The following is a 25,074-nucleotide window of genomic DNA, read 5'->3' as shown; positions in this document are numbered from 1 at the left end:
ATGGATAGCAAAGAACGCATGTAGGCCTATAGACACTGACTACACAAAATGCCCCTCAGCCACATGACATCGAGAACAAACAAAGACATATGGTGGCAAATGGCAAACACACACGCTGGCCAGACAAAGGAGGCATGGTAACAATAGTGAAGAATGCACTAAGATTAATCCAGCAATTCCAAAATTGAAAATTAAGCAAGCTATAAACCTTTGACAACAACACACATCCTCCCAAGGCATCAAAGATTACTCCACCTACATACAGTTTTAGAAGAAAATACATGAAATACAAAACAAAACCACATATTTTTCAATTCAATCCAATGCCATCTGTGGCCTAAATTATGTTTTAAAACAACATATACCTAAGAAACAGCTGTTTCATGTACCCATGACTAGTACTGACTGGATGGTCCACTGGCAGACTAGTCCACTTAGTAAAATAAAACAATAGTGCAATTTAACAAAAATGGAGCACATGTACTGAACTGTGCATTTTTTTCCCTTATAAAATATGACAAATTAAATGCCAAATAACAACTAGGCCTCTACTGAAAATCCTGTCCACCCACCACAACCACAACCAAATTAAAAAATCGAATAAAAGTGCAAACCAAGACTGGTGCATGCCCTTAAAATCCAATGATACATATTTAGCAGGAATTGCAGACAGAGTGATCCTTTCTCTTCAAAATCCAAATGAAAAGTGACGAGGAGATGGACAAGGCACCAGGAGGAGCCTGCTTGACAGGAGCAGGAAGTTAGAGTCTCTGGGGCACTTTCTTCCTGTTGAAAGAAAAGTAAAATAATAAAATGCTTTTCACACTAAAAAACAACCCAAACTGTCCATTGCAGCAGAATATTCATTCGAAAATGCCTTTTCAAGTAGATTTAGCAGCTCCTCGAGTAGAAAAAGCTGTGGCTGCTCCTGCTCTTCAGAATCACAAAAAGGGCACTGAAAGGCTCTGTGGCGACCAGAAGCCATGCAAGTAGGCAGCAAATTTCATGGGTGCTCACTAGCAGCCTTCAAATCTTATTGCACTCGTCAGCTCATGCCTAAACAACTCTAGAGCGTGTGAACAGAAAATAATTCCATGGCACACAAGATGGTGGGATTTAGTAGGAACTCTATGTTACATGTGGAGTTCCTGAATTCTGTGCACTCCACAGGTGGAGAGGAATTCTTCAACTACATCTACTTGTGAGAGGCCTGGAGCTGTGGGGTTGGGGCTATGTCAGTTGGCAGTGCCCAACACGCAGTCCTGCCAGAGTCCTGCCATTGGGCTACCGAGAACAGGGTCTTACTTTGAGCGGTGACAGACTCTGTTCAAAGATACTAAAATAAAACTTGAGGAAATTGTGGGAGTGTGAAAGCAAGATAGTGTGTGTGAATTTTTCTAAATGGGAGAAAAAAATAAAAAGATAATTTAGCATTAAATTAACTCTTCATTTCAATTTTCTGTCAGTTAAAAAAGTCACATTTACAAACAGCAGGCATCTTGCTCCCTGTGGCACAAAAATATAGCCATTTCTTTAAAGGGAGAAATTGAAAATGAATAAAGCTGTTTCATAAAACATTGTCTTAAGTTTTATGAAACGTTTTTCTTCACATTCAATTAATTATTTCTTTTCATCACTTTCAATTTCTCCGATTTAAAATACCTGTATTTTTCTGTTCAAAATATGGCACCGTGCCAACAGACCACTCGGAGGAAGATGCCTGCTCTTTGTAAATACAACACTTTTAAGTGTGAGAAGATTAAAATAAAGAGTTTTATGAAATCTATATAAACAAAGCTAACCCTTCATTTTAATCTTCTCCCATTTAAAAGTGTTGCATTTAGAAACAGGAGGCACTTTGCTCCTAGTGGCAGGTAGGCAATGTGCCATATTTATAACAGAAAAATACTGCCATTTATTAAATGGGAGAAATTTGGAGCAAAGAAAAATGTTCCATATGATGGAACATTTTTCAGTCTAAACAATCTTGAAGGATTAACCTTTTCCTCTATACTCTACCTGCTACAGTAGGTGGTTAGTGATATCCTGGCATCTCTTAGATTATTTAGGATCATCACCCACAGGTTCCACCCATGTCATGTGTCATCATCGGATCCTCAACCAGTGCACCTAATGTGAGTGGGTGGGCTCAAGCACTCTGTAAGCGGAGTGCTTTCTAAGAGAGATTGGGTCAGTTAAATTTGCCTGCTGGATCCTTTACCTGCACCTTTACTCTGAGGTCCTTTGGCAAGGTTAAAAACAGAGTTATGTAACTGGGTATAATGACCCAAAGCATCAAATTGGAGATAACATGTTTCAGCCTCACTATGAGCCTCTAAGGGTCAACAGGCTTTCTTCAGGACCAAGAAAAATCTAATCCCTACTTTTCTCTGATTGGTATTTCCAACTTCTTACTCTATCAGTGGTGTGACACTCTCACACATTAAAAAAGAACATACACACTAAAACAGACCATTCTGAATTATTTTTTTCTCTATACTGTATAGAATTAAAAAAGAGATCATTTATCACATATCTTATCACAAAGGGCACATGATCATGCCCACTACATAGTGCAACTTCATGCTGTGTGCATCGAGGCATGCACACACAAGATCACTCCGCTGTCACGCTCATAATTTGGCTCATCATTTGGCATACAACTTCTTAAAAAGCACTTAAAAACACTGCACACAATTGGTTTTATGCACACACACATGCCCAAACTCAATGCAGTAGCTGCTTTAAATACCTTGCCCCCTGCATATTGCTGAGGCGGTCTTGACGTGTCTCTCCACATCGGGACTATTCATGTATAGCGCGTTGCATTGTGCTCTCTCAGCGTATGCTGAGGGGCGTGGTTCTGTAGTTGGGTGTGGAGCCAACTGACAGACATACTCCTTACCTGCCTACACGTCTTCTAATTTAATTGCTAGCTATTTTGGCGATGTCAGAAGTGCACTTTCTTTCTTTGAAGGGTAAAAAATGAATAGCACAAACTAAATGCATTTATGAAAAATACCTTATGGGGGACTTCTACACTTCTCAGGTATTCACCTACTAATGACACGTGTAAGTGGTGTTTTGGTTATAACAGGAATGCACTCTCTTTCATCAAAGGGTTCTCCTTGGTCAAAGGGGCTGGACAGTACAAAAATTAGTTATGTAAAGTACCTTATGGGGAGTCATACTCTTCTCCAGTATTGATCTGGTCGACACTGCTAATGACTTGTGAGTAAGTGATGAAATACTAAGATGGTAAATTTTGATTCATAGCTATAGTATATTCCACCACAGTATGTCATTATTTAACCCTTGTGTGGTGTGGATAGTTTTTATATCCAATGCTGCTCTATTTCAAAGAGAATTTTCTCAATATGTCTGCTCTCTCCTGTCACTTTTTCCAAAACAACCCATTTGAGATCTTGTACAGTGTGCTTTGGTGATAAAGTGTTCAGCCATTTTTGTCTTGTTATGTTTTCCTCAAGTATTGCTTTTGTGCTCACATATCCTAGTCTTAACCTTCCTGGCTGTCATACCGCTATATGTAAGCTTACAATGGCAGATTATCATATATACGGTCTGCTTTGTGCTACGATTGGTATATCTCCTTAGTCTCATGGGAAGCAGTATGCCCAGATCTAATTACTTTGTTGGTGATGTTAAGTGACAAACACTGCACAGCCTACTAATTATGGGAGGCCCAGAGCACGAAGTATGTTGTTGGTCATTCTTCTTGTCTGTCTCAGTCTGGGATGTACGATGGTGTCCCTCAAACTTTTTGCCCTTTTGTGGGAAAAAGTGGGTATCCCTCTGCCTAGTTCCCATATTCAGGATCTGCCAGTTCTTCGTAAGGATTTTCTTGACACAATCTGACGCGACATTGTGTGTCATCACATGTACTAAGGTGTGTTCCTGATTTTCCCTTATGGTTGTTTCAAGTAGTCAATCTCTGTTTTGATTTCTGCCACTTTGTAGCCTTTTGAATGATACATTCTGGATAATCCCGGGTACTCAGTTTTTCAGCCAAGTTCTCTGCCTGTCTTCTAAAGTCATTAAGTTCTCTGCCTGTCTTGTAAAGTCATTAACCCAGCTACCGTTCTGCCTTAAACAGAGAAACTGACTGTAAGGAAGATTTTCTCTTAACGGGCGAGGATGGAAGCTATCAAATCCGAGAAGGTGCAACCCCATCACCAAACTGTACTCTACTTTAGCTGCTGGGGTATTCTCCTTGGCTGGTAGGTCTCTGAATTAGGTCCAAGCAGCTGTACAGTTCTACAGTTTAGAACAATAACATCTGGGATTGACCCTAGCCTCTACATCCCACACCATTATATTGTGAAGGGTCCTCTCTTATAGGCAAGCAGTAGTGATTGTACTAGACACAGACCACCCACTAGACTTCTGATTTATAATTCGTAGCTGCACACAATTCCTCCCAACCTCTGACGATAGCCAGTAGAATATCTTAACCTACTCACACAAGCTTAAATTACACCTACAACTACTGGGCATTCCTATTCACAGAGCTAAAACTAAAGCTGTGTGCATAGTGTTTATCAACATCAATGGGCCGTTGAGCTATATAAAAAGGGAATAAAGAATTGCAATAACTAAACAAAAGGAGACATAGCACTGCTACAACAATATCGTCTTTCAGCAGCGAAGACAGATAAACCAAAACAAGACTGTGTTGGTAATGTTACTGGCAGCAGCCTTGGACAGTAATTGAGTTTTCAAAAATAAATTAGATAATCAAAAAATTATTTACCACAAACAATCAAAAATTATTTCAAACAACATTTCAGGAACACAAAGAAATATAACTTATTCTACTTTAATTTTGTATATAAAAAGAAGATACTATTCTATCATCAGCATATGTTTAACAAAAAACATAAACACACAAAAACATCTAGACACAATTAAAAGAGCCAGAAAAAAACAATAAAACCTACATTGGAATTTGTCACAATGAATCACCCTCATCAGCCAGGCGGAAAGCAGCCGCATTTAAGCATTTCTATGCAGTGCATCACATGCCACAACCGTTCCACCTAAATCTATGAATCCCATTAACTAAACATAAAACAAAAAGGAGGAAAACAGGGGAGTGGCAAACGGAGTGGCATGAACCTCTCACATTACCATTTACTGCTAGAAAAACACTTGAAGTACATACAAAATCAACAACAAAATTACAAATAATATTTCAAAACGGTCCCATACCAGAGTCAGTTACGAAATAGGGAAACACGGGGAAGAAGAAATTTATGTTGTCAACAGCAATGGCATCAGGACAAAAATGTTTTCCCATTTAGCCTTGCAAGTCTACAAATCTGATTACAGATTTCTGCTTTCATGCAATCATGGAGCCCCCCTCAAAGTACGGTAAATATATCCATCCATTCATATTTCTGATGAATTATACCCAACCTACAATATTTCTAACAAACAAAACCCTAATTGTTAATAAGGTGGTCCCATTATGTCATCATATCAATCAGCAGAACAAGTAAACCTCAATGTGTATGGTAAATATCGCTACTATATGTGGTTCTGTCCCCAATGACCACATATTGAACATATAAATAATATCTTGCGCTAAAAACAGTATGTCAACTGGCCTGTATAAGTTACAAAGTAGCCAGGTAATCATGTTATCATATCAATAGGCAGAACAAGTCAGTCTTGTTTGCATGGTAGGTACCCTTAGCCTACACTGTTCATCCAGTATGATCACATAGCAGTCTTCAAGATAATAAAATATCCAACGCTTCATGAATATTTGGCCAACTGGCCTGAATGGATTCCAGAATGGCCAGGTAATGCCATGCTACAACTACATTCTACCCAGCACGCATTCTATTTAATCTCCAGATCCAATGATTCTCCTTGAACTCCCCCAATTTCAGCCATGTTTCGAGACATTGATGGTTTCGGTTACAAACCAAAACATATCTGAGACCATATGGCCTTTTTCTGGAAAGTATTTAACATTAGGTACTGTCAAAACCATATATCTAATTCTAGATTGATGCCGTAAAAATCCTAGTTTTTACCTGTCTTTCCAATGTAGCGAAGACCACATGGGTACTCAGTACAATAAATTGCATTTGTTGTTTGACAGGTTAAACAGCCTGACATAGACCATACCTTCATGTTACTAGTGCACCCACAAGCCAGACAACGTCCTCATCTGAATTGGCCCTTAAATCTTTTTAAACCCAAACTTTCTGAGATCACCACAGATCTCTGTGGTTCTAGAATGCCTTAACAAGATTGTCGCTCAAGATAGGAGGTCTCTTAAAAGTAAAACAGGGGAGCAAAAGATTAACGAGATCAGACGTTGATAAATGCCAATAATTTGTAATGATCTTTTAAATCTCATTGCGAAAATGTTGTTGCACAGACATTCCTTGATTGTTCATCTCTTTTTTTGACTGTTAATAGACTGTCTTTCTCAATATATCACTCACGATTCAGGGCCCTCTTGGTCATTTTTTTTTCAGGTATCCATGTGCTCAAAGTCTACACAAAAGAGTCTCAGACTCCCTAAAGTTATCTACAGCTTTACTGCAGTTCCTCCAAAGCACCAAAGAACTGTCCAAATCGGAGACTATCCATAAGATCTCTAGGATGTGCACACGTATAATGAAGTAATGTATTTCTATCAGTATTTTTCTTTAAAAAGACTAATGTACAGTTTATCATCTTCTGTCCTAATTAGCAGGTCCAAGAAATGGATATCATCCACGCTGAATGCTATTGTCAACTGTAGATCCTCACTCCAAGTATTTAACTAATCAAAAAAGGAATTAATAGATGTCTTAGTCCTCTACAAATCAAAAAGAAATCCTCAATATGTTGCAGCCATTTCCAAATACGATAGCTAAATTGTTTAATAATCTCATTGTAGATGTAGACTTCTTCAGAACCTGCAACATAGATAATTGTGATATCCGGTGCACAAGTCGCACCCATAGCAGTACCTTTGACTTGGTTAGAGCAAGTTCAGCACAGTCCACAATAAATTTGGAGGGAACCCAATGGGGACGTTGTCTCTCTTCCTTTAAGGTATCAATAACCTTAAGAGATTTTAGCTCGGGAATGTTTGTATACAAACTGATAATGTCAAGTGTTACCAGAAGATCTGTCTCCTTATTGTTATACAGATCTTCAATTTCGTGAATTGCCATCATACTATACTCACCTGCCATTTTGTTGATTGGGCTATAGGTTTTAAACAGAACTCCACATATCTCAACAATGGCTCTAGGATCTATTGAAAGCCTATTACAACATGGCCCTCAGGAAGGGAAGTCTTATCTTTGTGGACCTTTAAGGGGTATATAAGGCTGAGATTCATACATCTTCAGGAGATATTGGCCCTCATTCGGACCTTGGCGGGCGGCGGAGGCCGCCCGCCAAAGTCCCGCCATCAGGTTACCGTTCCGCGGTCGAAAGACCGCGGCGGTAATTCTGACTTTCCCGCTGGGCTGGCGGGCGGCCGCCTTCAGGCCGCCCGCCAGCCCAGCGGGAAAGAGGCTTCCACGATGAAGCCGGCTCGGAATCGAGCCGGCGGAGTGGAAGCTGTGCGACGGGTGCAGTTGCACCCGTCGCGTATTTCACTGTCTGCGCAGCAGACAGTGAAATACATTTAGGGGCCCTCTTACGGGGGCCCCTGCAGTGCCCATGCCAGTGGCATGGGCACTGCAGGGGCCCCCAGGGGCCCCGCGACCCCCCCTACCGCCATCTGGTTCCCGGCGGGAGAACCGCCGGGAACTGGATGGCGGTAGGGGGGTCGGAATCCCCTCGGCGGCGCAGCTAGCTGCGCCGCCTTGGAGGATTCCAATGGGCGGCGGTACACTGGCGGGAGCCCGCTAGTGTTGCCGGTCCGACCGCGGCTTTACCGCCGCGGTCGGAATGCCCATTGGAGCACCGCCGGCCTGTCGGCGGTGCTCCCGCGGTCCTCCAACCCGGCGGTCATGGACCGCCAGGGTTGGAATGACCACCATATTCTCTTTGACTAACCAAACCTTTCTCTCGCATGTGGTCAGTCAATGGCTTAATTTTCTTCGGGCTATTCTTGCTAGGATCATACTCCAGTCTTTAATAATATAGAACATCTGGCAACTGGTGATCAATTTCATTCATACATTTATCCCTATCTTGAAAGATGATATCCTCTCCTCTAATAGTCAAATTTTCTAAACCTGATAAGTGTCCAATCAATTGTGTTTTATTCTGTGTTAGATTGTACTTGATATATTTGCCTCAGGTGTACATGTGATCTATTTTTGTAAGTGCCACATTCCCAAGTACTGCATTCTCAAATAAAATTACCTGATTCAATTTCTACTATATTTTGTAGAAATACAATTGAAATCACCTACAAACTTTGGATCATCTATGAATATTATTGGAATATTCTGTACCTGTAAACCTACAGGGATAATATTAGCTGGAAGACAAACCGTAAAGAATTATGCATGTACCTCTGTCTGAACTACTTTCTTGTGTAGTTTCTCATACTCTTCAAATTTTGGTGGGACCAATGACAGAGGTTGACTATTTTTATGTCCCAACAATAAGGTACTACTTGCTATCTTTTGTATATAGTCTTTAGTATAATCTAAGGTATCTCTTTCTGACATTTCAAAAACAAGAGAAAGCACCAACTTAATCTAGAAAAACAATAGAACTTAAAACAGAAAAAAAAATAGTGAATACATATAAGCAAAAATAGATATATAATAAACACATGAGAAACCCTATTGAAAGACTAAAAAAACAGTCATTATAGAACCCTTTAAGTGAAGCCACTGTTCTTAACAGTACAAAGCAAAATAGAATGTACTCTGCTTAAAAATCATGCAAAGGACTTGGGTAACCAGTGAACTAACATACAAAAGGATTGGCCCTTGGACATTAATTACGTTTTCAAAAATAAATTAGATAATCACCACACCCAACATTTCAAAGTAGGAGGAACACAAATAAATAAAACTTCTACTTTAATTTTGTATATAAAAGGAATATAGTATCAACCTATAATTAATAATGAAATAGAGATGACCTATCCATACTCCTACTCGGGGAGATACAAACAATCCCCATCACTCCTTCGTATTAAGGAAACATAAACACAAAACATCTCTACTCAATTAAAATAGCAGAAAAAATAAACGAAGGATGCCATTGCAGGCCTAAGGGTTCATGTAGATGAAATCAATACTCTTCTAGGTGTTTCAAAATAATGAGGACACAGATTTTATCTACAGGATCCATTAGGATCCATTGATTATCCCTTTGATAATCTAATGTATTTTTGAAAACTTAATTGATGTCTAAAGGGCATTTTGTTAGTATGTTAGCTCACTGGTTAATACAGACCCTGGTGTGAATATTGAGCAGGGACACCATATTTTAACACACTCCTGAAAATAAAAACCAAAGTGCAAACCTTATTATTAGGCTCTGTCCATGCACAATACTATAGCTAGATTAAATCCTTGCACAGACTGCTAAAAGAATTTGGCCATAGCAGAATGATCATTTTAACCTCTCAACTGACCCACTTTAAGTTCAGATTGGAGCACTGAAGAGATTCAAGTGACCAGAAAGGGGTTTGTTAAGGAACGTGATACCGGATCATAATTTATTAGACAGGATTTACATACCCCTCCGAAACGAATTATACATTTCTGTCTTCTGTCCAAGGGACAAAGACCCATACCTACTATTTTCTAAAGAAGGAATACTTCTTCCTTGTTTAAATCAGGCAGATATTACTCTGGAAGGAAACACAGATCTTTCACTGATACTGCTGGGCATATCATTAGGCCATACCACGCCTCCCATGTAGCTCTGGTGCATTCAGGCATCCAAATGCTAGCATCCAGAAGGCAAGCATATCCTTAATTTCCATTTTCAAATCTATAAAACAAGAATACATTCTCTGTCACCTGAGCTCACACATTGTGGCCTGCCGCAGAAACAACTTGGGGAGGGCAAGCAATGTTTGATTCTGCTGTCATTGAAACAAATGAAAACAAGAAAGTAAAATAGCAACATTTGGTTGAATGTAGGCCTTCCAACCACAATAGAGAGAAGCTTAACTTTCTATCCCTGCCATACAAAACTTCAAGCGCGTCACTCTAGTCCATATGTTGTAGGCATAGCTGAACCCTTTCCCTTCTTCTATGAAGCACTTCATGAATAATCCCAGGAAGACACTCTGTTAATTTAAGATCAGCTTCTGAACATTATCAAGATACCCTCCCTTAATGACAATAGCTTTGCTTTGCTTAACAGAGGAGTAATAAAATATTAAATCAACAAGAAAAGCACCAATTTGCAATCCTGCATATCCACATGTGAAGATGGGTTCCCATGTGAATTCCTCAAAATCTGCAAGTCCAAAATTGTCTCTGCTTTGCAAAGCTTTTTAGAAAGGCTGACAAAACGAACTTACTAGGCTTTAGTTTCAAATAAAGCTACCCTTAAACTCATTCCTCAAGATGGAAAAGATCATCTGGAGCATAGAAGCTACAGACGTGGGTCCCGTGCTCACTGCATCATTGGATTCGAGCTAGCCTGTCTGATGAAGCGTGATACCCCGAAACTGGTCCCAGGATGCTTATTTCCAGTCCAGGGAGGACCTGGCTTGGCAATTCAGGCTGGACTGTTCCCATGGGGAACAGGATCAAGACTGATTTGCATATGGCTGGATCCAAACTGGGGTGGCATGGTGGTAAAAAAACAATGGATTAAACCCTGATCTTTGGGACTGGGGGTGAATGTTTGCATTGTTCAGCATTCGGTCCATCACCTGTTCTTTTGGCTTTAGAATAGTGGGCACTTTACCACTGATGACCTGTGCTAAACTGCAGGTTCTCTATACTCTACACATGGTAACATTGGCTTATCCACAATTGGCATATTTAATTTACTTGTAAGCCCCTATTAAAGTGCACTACATGTGCCCAGGGCCTGTAAATTAAATGCTACTAGTGGGCCTGCAGCACTGATTGTGCCACCCACTGCAGTAGCCCTGTCAACATGTTACAGGCCTGGCACTGCAGAGCCTGTGTGTGTGGTTTGAAACTGCCATTCAGAACTGCCAAGTGCACTTGCTTGCCAGACCCAATTATTCCTTTTTATTACATATATGTCACCCCTATGGTATGCCCTGGTTAGTCCCAAGGGCAGGGTGCAGTGTATTTAAAAAGTTTGATATGTACTTTTAAGTTCAGCATGTCCTGGTAGTGAAAAACTGCGACGTTAATTTTTCACTACTGCAAAGCCTATCTCTCATAATGGTTAATACTGGAGTTACCTTGAAGCATCCTTTAAGTGTAACTTCCAATTGGGAAAAGATAGAAATTTGGAGTTTGGTGTCTCTGGACTCACTATTTAAAAATCAAACATTATGGTGAAGTTCGATTTTTGATTGTAAGTCTGAAAATGCAACTTTGAGAAAGTTCGCATTTTTTGGCTTTTACCATTCTGTGTGTCTGCTGTCTCTGAATACACGTCTGGAATGGATGACAGCTGGGCATTGTGTATTCCCTCTGGGCAGTCACACACATAGGGAACTTGGGTGTGACAGTTGTACTCCGATGGTCCATCACCAGGCTGATGGGACTTCTGGGGCTAGAGGGAGGGAGGAGCTGACACACCTAAATAGGGCTGTGCCTTTCCTCACACAAATGCTGCATACCTCCTGTACAGTATCTGGAGCCAGAGAAGGAAGGGCCAGGACCTTGTGATCTTCAATGGTCTCTTTGAAGTCTCCTCCATTTCAAAGGCACATTTGAGTATAGATACTGGACCTCAAACCCCACCAAATCAGAACTCTACTGGAACCAAGGACATCCTGCCAGGAAGAAGGGCTGCTGTGCTGTCAGAAGGGACAACCACTCTGCAACTGTACATCTGTGTTGGCCTACTGCTTCCTGTGTGCTGTTCTATAGGAAGGACTGCCACTTTGCTACTTGCTTTCCTGTGTTGACCTGCTGCCTGCTGCTACTAGCCTGGAGTGAGAAGGACTGGACCTGTTTTCTACATCCTTGAACCCAAGATTGTCCAAGGGCTTGCTGGCTTGCCCCCTGTTTTCCTGTTGTCTCAGGGACATCAAAGACCGCCTTCAACTCTTCTGGTGCTGCTGGACTCTGCCAACTGTGAGTCCTACCGTTGCCTGAGGTGCTCCCCTCCAGTCCTGGGCCTCAGAAGTGGGTTTTTGCGGCCCTTTTTATTTCAATGTCGACGCATCAGGACGTTTGCAGAGCCAATGCATCTTCCCCTTTGATGCTGAGGCAGCGGCTGCACAATGACATTTCTTTGACGCCTTGCTCAGCTCGACGCCAACAGACATCGGATTCCCAATCTACTTGGTTCGAGAAGAAACTCGACGGCAAAACATTTCCATTCACTTCAACAGTGTTTGAGAACAACGCAGACCCCCGTGCACGGCTCAGTGGCGACACAGTGGTCTCTTGACATTGACAAAAGCTCCATCTAAGGTACTGTTTCAGTGGGACCTGCCTGGGTCCTTCGCGGTCAGCCTGGATTTTGGAATTACACTAGTCCCTCAGAACCTCAATTAACCTTTTTGACCCCAATGACTTCTAAGCACTGTTTTCACACTTAGGGGCATATTTATTCTCTGTTTGTGCCAAATTTGCATCATTTTTTTAATGCAAATTCAGCGCAAAAGCGCAAACCTAACTCCTTATTTATATTTTGACATTAGACATATCTAGCATCAAAATATAGGAGTTTGCACCATTTTTTGGATGCATGCACCTACCTTGCGTCAATGAGATGCAAGGTAGGTATTCCCATCTAAAAAATTGTGCTATCCCCATAGCCCCATATTTATCCCCCCGTGCTAAAATGACGCACAAGTTGGAGGAAGGGCTGAATGATGGTGCAAAGCTTGGTCAAACCAGGTGTTAGGGGACCTGTGGACCCATTTCCTAGGTTAAACACCATGGAATGGGCACACAGGTGCCCTCCCCAAGCCCCAGGAACACACCCACCGTCACCAGAGGGACAGCGGAGGATGGAGGACCCCATCTCAGATAAGTATGGTAAGTATAGGTATTTTTTCTTTTTTAATTCTTTTGCCATCGGGTGCCCTAAATGTCTCCTGTGCTGGACATTAGGGTAGTGGGCATGACTCCGGTCTTTCCCAAGACAGGAGTCATGTTTTTGGTGGTTGTGCACCAGGAAAAGGTGCTTGTCTGGTTAAAGGCATTTTTTTGCCTCTAACCAGGCTAGTGTAATTTTTTGACACACAACCCTCTCCTTCCCTACCACCACCCCCACTCGGCTAGCTTTTTTTTGAAGACGCTAGCCAAAGTTTAGTTCCGGGTTGCGCCATTCCCTTAATATGGCACCTGGATGGCACTCAGGCATGGTGCAAGCCGGCACTATACTTTTTGGTGCAAAAGTGCATTCCCACAGTTGTGCACCAAAAAAGTATACATTCGAGCCTTAATCTTTAAAAATTCATAGCCAAACTTCTACTTATTGGATTTTTGTCTTTTTAATCTTGTTTTACTCAGATAATTATTTTTTCTGAAAGTGTGTGGAGTCTTTTTTCCGGTGTTTGCATTGTGTTACTGTGTGTGAGTGTTGCACAAATACTTTGCACATTGCCTCTTAAGTTAAGCCTGACTGCTCTGTGCCAAGATACCAGAAGGTGAATACAGGTTGTTTTAGGGAGTGTATCTCACTTACCCTGGCTAGGATTGTGGTTCCTTCTTGGATAGGGTGCATACTGGAGACCCAATTTCTAACCGTCCACTTCTGGAAAACTGCACAAAGGCTACTTGTGGATACACATATCACCCCCCTTCTGGAACAATAATAGAATAAACCATGACAGTTTGGAACCCCAACTTTCATTGAATGTCGAGTCACTTGGATTCTTCCAAGACACCAAACTCACCTGCATGGAACACATTGAAAAAAAACAGAAAGGTGGCATAGATCTACCTATTTTTTCTAAAGCAAGGTAAATATTTTTTTCTCCAGAAAGCTACTTTAGAATTTCTGTTCAAGCCCTCAGGCTCTCACAATGCCACCCCTTATGGGCATCTGACCCGCCGCAGCATGTCTCATCCAAGGCCTGAAGATAGAAGATCTCATTACCTCATTACCTCTATCCTGATGGAACTACATTGGCTCCCGTTGCGGCTTATGCCCATTTCAAAACCAGCTGCATCATTTACAAAGCATTAATGACCAGCACCGCAGCTTACCTTGAAAAGCTCACAATCCCTGGTGGTTCTGGTTCTTGGGACACCCACAGCCTGGACACCATCAGACTGCAGACTAAGAAGTGTAAAAAAGAAAACAGCAAAGCAATAGGCTTTTTCCATCTATACACTGAGGCCCTGGAACAACACGCGTGTGCCCAAACGCTGCTCTAATTTAGGAAACAGTTGAAGACATACCTCTTTAAAGAACATTACATCACAATGCATTAACAGCCCACAAAGCAGCTACCTCTGTAATCACTTGATGACTTTATGCTTATCTTTCATCCTGTACAGTGATCCACTGCCTTTTGGTTACGTTTGCACTGTAGAAATACCACATGTATGTAAATACGTATGCGAGAAAATCATGTTTATTAGAAACATTAATGCTTAATATAAGTTTGGTTTAGTTAGTATATCTAGGCTGCACTAGGCCACATTATGAAAGTACATGTTTAACTGTTGTGCACAAGTACTTGTTTTCATTTGCTTTTCAGAAAATCAGTGAAATTTAGGTGAAGCTGCATTCTATCTCTGTATGTGAAGCAACATTTGTCTCTATCTGCCTCGGTTGAAGCGATGTGTTTTGCAACAGTAAGGTTTTGTGCTGAGATCGCCGTTGCTATGTTATCATTATAATAGGCATTTTAGAAATTAGCTACCTTATTGGTTAAATGTGCAAGTAATGTTTTGGTGCTGTGCTGTCTTTGTCTGTAACATTATAAAAGGTTTGTGGCTTGGCAAGTGTTAGATCTGTCAGCCTTGGGGTGGTCTTCCCCCTAACTTTTTGCCTCTCCTCCTTTATTTTGCTGAGCTTATGTTTGTTGGCCTTAGGTCTCTGTAGACTTTACCGCTGCTAACCAGTGCTAAAGTGCTTGTTTTCACTCCCCTAAACCATGGTTAAATTGTATTATACCCAATTGGCATCACCAATTTACTTGTAAATTCCATGTAGAGTGGTATACTGTTTACCAAGGGCCTGTAAATGCTACCAGTTGGCCTGCAGGATTTATTGTGCTATTGACTTAAGTAGCACCTTTAAACATGACAGGGCCTGCCACTGCAGCCTGAGTGCAGCTTTAAACTGTGATGGTGACTTACCATTATAACCATAGGAGAGTCCTCCTTTTTGCCCTGTCACTCCCAAACTTTTTGGACAGATACTGGTGGTTACTGACTCTTGACTGTGCCTTGGGTACTGCTTACCAGTCGCAGGGCCAGTGCTCTGTGTGGCTGTGGATATGGAAAGTGGATATGCCAATTAGGCTAATTATAATTGGCAATATTAACCTACCTATAAGTCCCTAGTATATGCTAGGGCATGTAGGTTTAGGGACCCCAGCATAGGTAGTGCACCCATAGGTGCACTGTTGAGGTGCCCAGTGCCATTTTAAAGGCAGGCCTGCCTTGCTGGCTGCTTTTAAATTAAAGTTACATGCATATTTGACTTTGGAATCAAAGGTACTGCCAAAGTCTTAAACTACCTTATTTGTACATATAAGTCACCCCTAAGGCGTGCCCTATGTGCCCCAAGGGTTGGGTGCCATGTAACTATAAGCAGGGACCTTATAAAAATATTTTTTTAAGCCCTGGTGAGGTAAAACAGTCAAATTCGTTTTTCCCTCATTGTAGTGAATGGCCTCCATAGGCTAGAATGTGGAGACTTTATTTTAATGTATAATGTCCCCTAAAGTGACAGATGCTCAAGTTTGGTATCAAATTAATTGTTATATTAAATCCCACAACTTACAATTGTTGGATTTAATATAACTTGTTCAGGTAAAGAGTTTTAAACTTCACCTAAAAAGTTGCCAACTTCAGCCCTGTAGTGCTTTGCTCTGATTGGCTTGCCTCTGGCAGCCTGGCCAGGCTGCTCTGATGAGGTGTGAAGTAGCCTGGGCTAAACACAAAGAGATGTGCCTGGAGAGGAGAATTTCCCTCAGCAGATGGAAAGGCAGGAAGAGGGAGGGCTGCCAAACTGGTCTTGAAAGGCAAGGAAGGACATTTGGAGCAACCCAGCTGCACCCAGCACCCCCATCACATCCTGCAAACCTGGACAATTAGGTGCCTCCTTGATTAGATTAGGAAAGGGCAGGAGAGGGGTGTGTTTAGGATTTCTAGCCACACCAGTGGGTGGGCTCAGCCAGATGTAACCTCCAAAAATCATTTTCAGCCATGATGGATTTTTGAGGAATGTTGCTCCCTGGGATTGATTTTTGTCACACTTCCCAGGAAGTGGACATCATAGGGGGAAGGACACTGCACCTGATTGGAGAACCAGGCCCCCCTGTTTTTCACCCAGGAGCAAGGATAAAACTGCAGGCCTGCACCCACACCTCAGAACCCTACAAGGAAGAACTACATGAAAAGAAGGACTGACCTGCACCTGGACACTGCACTCTGGAGGACTGCACCAGCTGCTCACTTGGGCTTCACCACAAAAAGGACTTTGCCTGGCTTCAACTGGTTCAAGGAGGGACTCCCTGTTTGCTACAGGTGAAAAATTGCTAACCAGAGTCCCCTGCAACAGCTCCTGAAGAAACTGACCAGCTGACAAGAGGCCAAATTGGAGTTTGCCCCAGGTGCATTCTGGGAGTTGTAGTCCACACCCTCAACCATGGGGTGAGCTGTGGACCTCAAAAGAACCTTAAAAGAAAATCTGGGGGAATATCCAGAAGTTTGGAGAAATTTGGAGAATGTGTTGAAAAAAGCTCCATAAAGGGCCCGACCAGCCGCAGCAACTCTAGCTGGCTTGCCTCAATCGTGACCCAGTAAGACTTGCAAGATCATCCCGGTGAAGAAAATCTCCAAAAAAGTGACTAAGTCCGAATGTAGAAAGTTGACCGAGACCTCCCAGGCAATGTATCCAAAGAGGGCACCAAGGACGTCGGCTCAAGATTCAGGTTTGCCCCGGTTGAAGGATTTTCATCTAAAAAAAAAACTAAGTTCGAAGGTAAAAAATCTCCACCGAGGGCTCCCGTGACGCGTATCCAAGAAAGAGTTCCAGGAGGTCGGATTGGACTGGCGACTTGGTCCCGCTGAAGAAAATCTTCAAAAAAACGACTAAGTCCGAAGGTAAACTTTTGACTGAGGCCTCCCATGGCCTGTAACTGAGCAGGGCTCCATTGTGGTCGGCCTTAAATTGTGACTTTGCCCCGGTCCAGGTGCAACCAGATGACCAGATTAACGCTATTAGTTTCTAAGCTCTAAAAAGCATTAATTCTTTAAAAATGCATATCTTTGGTTCCCTTTATCCAAATTTTTTTTTTTTATGTTTGAATTGTTTTATTAAGAATAAAGGGTGATACAAAATATATAGAAGTATACTTTCAAAGCATTTTTTTCTGCAACAAGTGATTCTACAATAGATCTATAAACTTATACAATCTTACAAATATTCTGACTAGTTGGTTGAAGGATTGTGAGTAAGCTTTTAAGAGAGAGTATGTGAAAGAGAGAGGAGGGCAGGAAGAAAGAAAGATTAATCATGGGGTGGGAGAGAGGTAAAGATGTCTTATAAACTAAGAGATGGGGAAAGAAGGTTGGAGAGAGAATTGATGAATGCATAAGGGGGACGAAGGGCCTTGGAGCCAGACTGACAAGGCTAGTGCATGAGTTGTTTGATTATTCCCCATCTGATGTGAGTGAGTTGTCGCGTGGGAGTGTACGGTGTGGCAAATGTGCCTAGATTGTTATGATATGAGGTAAAGGTTCCAGCACATAAGAAAAGGTAGCACCAGAAGAGGACCGAGCAAGGGATTGTCCTCGGGGACATGCAAGTTGGAATGGGTTTGGTTAAAAAATGGGTTCTTCTTATATGCATTAGATTATCAGCCTCTGATCAGGTAAGAGAGCAAGGAGGGGTGTCTGATTACTCAGTCCGAGGACTAAAACGTTTGTCAAGGCGGCAGACGGAAGATCTACGGGGGTAAAAGAAAAGGAAAGGAGAGGAAAGAGGAGAGAGAATAGAAATGGAGGGAGGGTAAGGCAGGGGGATGGGGAGGGCGGGGGGAAGGAGAGTAAAGGGTTCTGAGAGGACAATTGACACTCGTCGACCGTCCACCGGCTGCCTCATGGTCTTGCCAGGAAGGGACTCCAGACTTCCGCGAATAACACCGCTTGATCCTGCAGGTTATAGATTACTCGCTCGTGGGTGGCAGTTTGGAACATGGCTGTCATCCATTCTGTTGGTGTAGGGGCAATACTGGACCTCCAGTGCCGGGATATGCATATTTTGGATGTGGCAATTGCCGTATGAAGTAACCGTTTATGGGCTCGTGATAGGGAAGGGGAACGGGCGCAAATCGTGTAAGAGAATGAGTGGTGGCGGAGTCGGGCTTGGTATCTGTATAAAGTCTATCAAGGCGTGGCGTAGCGCTTCCCATAAGGGCTGTATCGTCGGGCAATGACAAGGATGTGGAGTAAATCACAATGGGATTCTCTGCATCGCCAACATTTCGCGTGCGGCATCAAGCCTGCTCTGAGAACTTTAATGGGGGTCCAGTACCATTCTTGGAGAACTTTAAATAGACAAAATTTCAGACGGGCTTCGTGTACTCCCCTGTCAAGGGCTTCTATTATGTCCGACCATTCTTCTTCCACATAGGCGACTTCAAGTCTGTCCTGCCATTTTAAGCGCAGTCGTTCAAGAAGAGGCTGTGAATAGAGATGATTTGTTAACTCTGCATATAGGCCCGCCATAACGCCTCTGTGTCGGCCCCATTTTTGGAGATAGGTGACAATGGGTGAGGTATTAAGCGTCCACGGGGAGATCCTAGGACTCTACGCATACAATACTTAAGCTGCATGTATCACCACTCTTGGTTACTGTGGATGCCGAATTCCTCCTGAAGGGAGGCAAAAGTTCAAAAGCTATTTCCATCTATGATCTGAGATATGTTATGGATACCTGCCTCTAACCATTGGGGCCATCTGAGAAGATTTCCCCCTATTTTTATGCTTTTATTCCCTGCAATAGGGGCCTGGGCGTGTATGAAAGGGTGTATACCAAGTAATCGGTGGGCTCTGTGCCATGCTGTGTTTGTAGCCATGAGAATGGGGTTAGGTAAGGGGGGGGTGATCAGTGTATGTCCCTTCCATCTCTGTATGCTGTCCTCTTAGGAGTTTCTCTGTGGCTACCCATTGCGGGGGGTCTGGTGTATCTGGAAGTGTGTACGCTAGCTGTGACAGTTGCAAGGCTTAGGAGTATTGTTCTACTGAGGGCAGGCCTAAACCTCCATAGGATCGTCGTGCCAATATTGTTGTAGGTTTCAACCTTGGCGTAAGGAGCCCCAGACGAAGGTCCTTATGGATGCGTTAATCGAGCAGAGCAAGGAGAGGGGTACCAGTAGAGGGAGCATGCCTAATACATATGTGAAGCGCGGGAGGGTAACCATTCTGACCGCCTGTGTCCTGCCCCACATGGACAGGCCTAGTAGTGACCATTTGTCAAAGTCCTGCTTCATTCTGGATACAAGAGGATCTAGGTTGTCCCTGACCATGTGTTCCAGGCCTCGATTAATAAACGTTCCTAAGTATTTGAGGCGGGTCGGTGTCCATTTAAATGGGAAACCATGTATTGCGGCTCTCGTCATTATGCAAGATAATGGTAGCGCTTCGCTTTTGTCCCAGTTTACCCGGTATCCGGATAAGGATGCAAAGCCCTCTATGGTAGAGAATAGTGCTGGCAGGGAGGTTTCTAGGTCGGACAAAGTTAACAAAATGTCATCTGCGTAGAGATAGATTTTGGATAAGCCCCCGGTTAAAAGGATATCTTTTATCTGTTGGGAGTTCCTTATGGTAGCTGCCAGGGGTTCCATGGCCAATAGGAATAGGAGCGGTGAGAGGGGGCAGTCCTGGCGAGTGCCTCTTCCGATGGGGAATGGATCTGATAAGAAGCCCCCGCAGTTAACCTGTGCCGTGGGATGGTCGCACAATAGGCGTACTTTGGAAATAAATTGTTCTCCGAGGCCATTCTTCATGGTGGTAAACAGGTAGGACCATTCGATGCAGTCAAATACTTTCTCTGCATCTAGAGATAGGGCTAGGGCTTCTTCTGGTAATTGTAGGGATTCCAGTAAAGTACGGCAGAGAGTGCGCATATGATTTCTAGAGGTGTGGCCCGGTGCGAACCCCACCTGGGTGTTGTGAATCAAAGACAGTATCACCTTGCGTAGGCGTGCTGCTAAGACACTGGCTAGGAGTTTAACGTCTCCGTTCAGGAGGGAAATAGGACGATAGCTGCCACAGAGGAGAGGATCCCTCCCTGGCTTAGGTAGGACAACGATCGTGGCCCTATTGGACAGAGCACCCAAAGAGCCTTCCTGACATGCTTCCATGAGTGCTTCATGCACTGCAGTGATTGCCTCTTCCCCGGCCCATCTATAAAATTCTGCAGGGAATCCGTCCTCTCCCGGAGATTATGATAGGGGAGATTTGCTATAACTTGCGTTATTTCTTCCCTGCTTATATCGCCTTCTAGGAGGCCTCGGCCGGCCTCCGACAGACAAGGTAGGTTGGCCGTGTTAAGAAATGCCTCCGTCTGTGTATAATCAGTCGTTATTTCAGGGGTATAAAGATGTCGGTAGTACATGGCAAATTCATTCACAATGTCTTGCGGGCGGGTCAGTACCGCTCCTAAGGAGGATGTTATGGCCGGGATGGCAGAGGCAGCCTCTCTTTGTCGGAGCTGAGAGGCTAGGAGACGTCCTGCCTTCTCCCCTTGTTCATAGTGGCGGCCGCGTAATTTTTGCAGCGCGTATTCCGCCTGAGAAGTATAGAGTTCATTGTGTGCCATTCGGGCCTGTTCTAAGGAGCGGCGCAACCCAAGGGACGGTTGGGCAGTGTATTGTTTTGTAAGGTTCTGAATTGTGGTTTCTAAGGTAGTTTGGCGGGCTACTCTGTCCCTATTGGCTAATGCTGCGTCTCGCATCATGCTCCCTCTCAGGGTCGCCTTTGCCGCTGCCCATAGGACCCTTTTGGAGGTCACAGTGCCCGTATTTTCGGCCATGTATCTGGACACGTGGGTCCTTCCCTTGGGGGGAGCGGTATCTATGTACAGTGAGGCGCCATGGTTTTCGGCCGGGGCGGGGGGGATAGACTTACCTGGACCAGAAGTAGTATTGTGGCGTGGTCTGAGAGACCGCTATCTAGGATACAGGTGTCTAGCATTTGAGGGATTACAGTGTGTGATACCAAGAAATAGTCCAGGCGTGATTGGGTGCAATGGACAGATGATAGAAAAGTATATTCCTTATCTTTTGGGTTTTGTATTCTCCAGCAGTCAACTAGGCCGGCATCCGTAGTTAGGTCCGTCAGAAGTGCCCTGTCACGATTGTTGCCTACATCAATGGGGCCTGTCCTGTCTAATATGGCATCTTGGGTGAGATTCCAGTCCCCCCGATTATATAACGGGTAGTTCCGATTTCGGTCAAGAGGCGATTACGTTGTAGGAGGAATGGGCGCTTTGAGCCGGTTGGTGCGTAAATGGAGCCCACACACAGGAAGGTATTTCCTAGTTTTAGTTTGGCAAATACATATCTTCCCTCCACGTCTTTCCATGTTTTTATGATTGTGATCGGAAGAGACTTACGCGTTAGTATCGCCACTCCGCATTTGCGGGGCGCGCTGTTTCCAGGCTCTTGGTCCGCTGGGCAGCAGCTAAAAGCAATCTTTCCTACCCAATCCCGTTTAAGCTTACTGGATTCCAGAATGTCGAGGTGGGTTTCTTGAATCAGGGCGATATCTGCTCTTTTGGATTGAAGATAGGACAGTATCCTTTTCCGTTTAACATAACTCGTAATGCCATGGACATTCCAGGAGAGGATCCGTAGCTGTGGTGTCGCTTGAGAAGCTTTCCCTGACATTCTGGGCGGTTGTGTAAGGTCACACCGGTTCCGGGGGTGGTACTAGTTGGGAAAACTACTTTGGCTATTAGAATGGGGGTTGTATTTGTTATGGTGTGGTGGCTTGAGGGAGGGGGGGGCAGCTGGCGGGGGCCCGGTGTTCTCTCCAGAAAAGGAGGAGGGATGGAGGCAGGGCCAAAGAAGAAAAGATAGAATAGATAGGGGGAAACCGAAAGGGGATGCAGAGAAGAGAGAGGAGGAGAAAAGAAAATAAGAAAAAAGAAATGCAAAGGACGGGTATAAAATTCGGTATATAGAACAAGATTAATAAAATAACCAAAAAGAGTACTAAAAGAGGAGATAGAAAAGAGAGGGATGGGGAAGCTAAGGGTCCAGCCTCCTTAGTTAGATCTGTAAACGGCGAGTCCGATTCCTCTAGGCACTCTCGTGCCGTCGGGGTGGTCTTTGCCGGGGAAGTGAGGGGGGGGGCGGCAGGCAGCCGGCTGTCGGCATGACGATGACAGGTATAGGGGCGGGGTTCATGGTTGTGTATGGGTATGGGTCTGCTCGGCGACGAGTGATGACAAGTATGGTGTTTGCATGACTGAAGTGTTTACCGATTTGAGATAGAGGGTAGTCGCCGCGTCTAGGTAATACTGTCCCATAGTACTATAGATCGTGGGAGCGATTTAATAAGAGAGGAGGGGAAGGATTTTAATTCAGGGGGCTGAGAATATGTTGTGGTATTGTAAAATAAGGACAGGGTAAATGGAGGGAAAAAGATAGATAGGCAGGGGGAGGTTGGAGCAGAGGAGGGAGGGGGGTAGATGGGGCAATATGATTCTGGTTCAGACGAAGGCACAAAGATGTGTAGGTATAATACATCCTAAATACTTCTTTTCATCTAAAGCGTCACTCTATCACATAAAACAACATTACTGTAACCTGTCAACTCTAATAACATAATATATCATAATGCCTCATCACACTGTTATATTTTTGACTGTTGAACTGGGTGCCAGGCAATTTGACGTGGAGTAGGTAATGAGAACTGCCGAACCCTGGACTCTGCATGGACAATGTATGTCTCCCTTCATTTTAAATACCTTGTTTTGTATTATTACATCATAATACTATAAGGTGGAGTATATTCAGATATTGTCAATTTACCAGCTTAACATGTGATACCATCATGAACGTCCTGTCCTGTATGAAGATTGCGTATATCAGCAATAATTAGTCTGGGGGCGAGTGCGTGTGTTCAGTGGAGGTTATTAACAATTCATGTTATGATACCGTGGTGTGTAGTATTGTATTAGAGAGGGTATTAATGTGCATGGGGTCGCGTGTCCCAGAGTTTGGGTTGGTTCACTTTTATTGGACCTGATCTCGGCCTCTGGGATAGCTGGTTAGCTCTGGTGCCGGGGTTAACCTTATGTATTGCATATTGGAGCAGGTTTAGTTTGTGCTGTATTGCTTGCTGCTATGGGGTGTTCTGTAGTGTGGTAGAAGCGCGTCAATTTCTTTAATAGGTATTTGGTAACACTTGTGTAAAACTATAAAGCCAGGTCTTGATTCTTATGTAGCCTATGGGAGTCGGTGAGATCTAGTCCAGGTGCTGGTGTGTGTAATCTGTCTTACACTAAAAGCAATCTACAATCTACTTGATGGTATCAGATTATAAGGATTTATATTACATTATGGAGAACATGGGCATATTAATCGAGTAACTTTAACAGGGACACCAACGGTCATAAACCGTTATGAGAAAAGTACTCATATATAATCTGAATAGGTACTCATCCGTCCTCGGGGTCGACGGCGGCTGTGTATCAATGTTCAAGCAATTGTCTCATATATGCACGACATTGCGTCGCCTTCTCAAGAAGATGCAGTCATTGGTTTTAAAGGGGAGCGGGATTTGTCTCTTTCAGATAGCTGGGTGTGGGTTGCTACAGCATGTAAGACCTGGCCCCTGTCATCATGTGATCTGGCTAGTCTATCCATATCTCTGCCTCTTTGACAGACATCAGTGTCATATAAGGCCGTATTTGCTTTCTCCATTCCTGAGGGGAAAGTTCAGTTACCTTCATTATCCCCTGAGATATCGTGCGGACGGCTTGTGCTGGTAGAATCCATGGGTTGAGGTTGAAAAGAGTCAAGGAAAAGTCTCAATTCTTCGGGATTGTAAAAGTCCTTGGATACTCCGTTTTTGGTAACCCACATTCTTGCAGGGTCAAAAAGGCCATATTTCATCTCCTGTTGGCGGACCCGGGGTCGTAAAGCTAGAAAGGCCTTTCTGCGTTCATTGGTCTCTTTGGAATAGTCGTCAGTTATTCGAATGTCATGCTGATCTACCCGGAAAGGTCCATGGCTACGCGCTGCTTGGAGTATTTGACGGGCTTGGTTATACCGTAGCAGGCATGCAATGATTGGTCGGGCCTTGAAGATTTGTCAGAGCCTTTCGGGCCTACTCTGTGTGCCCGTTGGAATTCTAGCGGTGGGTCGAAGTCTAGTGAGGTCAGTTTTGAGAGGGTGGAGCTCAGGAAGGCATGCATATCTGTGCCTTCTTTGTTTTCCGGGATCCCAATAGGCGGATGTTATCTCTCCGACTTCTGTCCTCCATGTCCGTTATTTTACTCCTAAGGTAGAGGAGATCTTGGTCTCGGTCCTGGGGCACAATATCCTGCGCTTCCAGTGATCCCATGCATTGTTCCAGTCCCGTCACCCTAGATTGGAAGCCTGCAATGTCAGATCTCATGGATTTGGTCTCCAATGTTAGCGAAGTTATAGAGGCGTCCATTCCCTCTATGCGGCGACTGACAGTGGTGATCTCCCGTAGTATCCATTCCATGGTTGTGGAGTGTTCTTTGTCAGACATAGTGATGGGCTCGGTTGGGGGCGGCGATGCGTGAGGGCCTGTCGTTGTAGGGGTGAGGCATTTGTGGTGGAGTGCT

This window comes from Pleurodeles waltl, chromosome 3_1 (assembly GCF_031143425.1).
Source record: "Pleurodeles waltl isolate 20211129_DDA chromosome 3_1, aPleWal1.hap1.20221129, whole genome shotgun sequence".
Classification (NCBI taxonomy): domain Eukaryota; kingdom Metazoa; phylum Chordata; class Amphibia; order Caudata; family Salamandridae; genus Pleurodeles; species Pleurodeles waltl.
The sequence above is the reverse complement of the archived record's forward strand: the minus strand, read 5'-3'. Positions refer to the sequence as shown.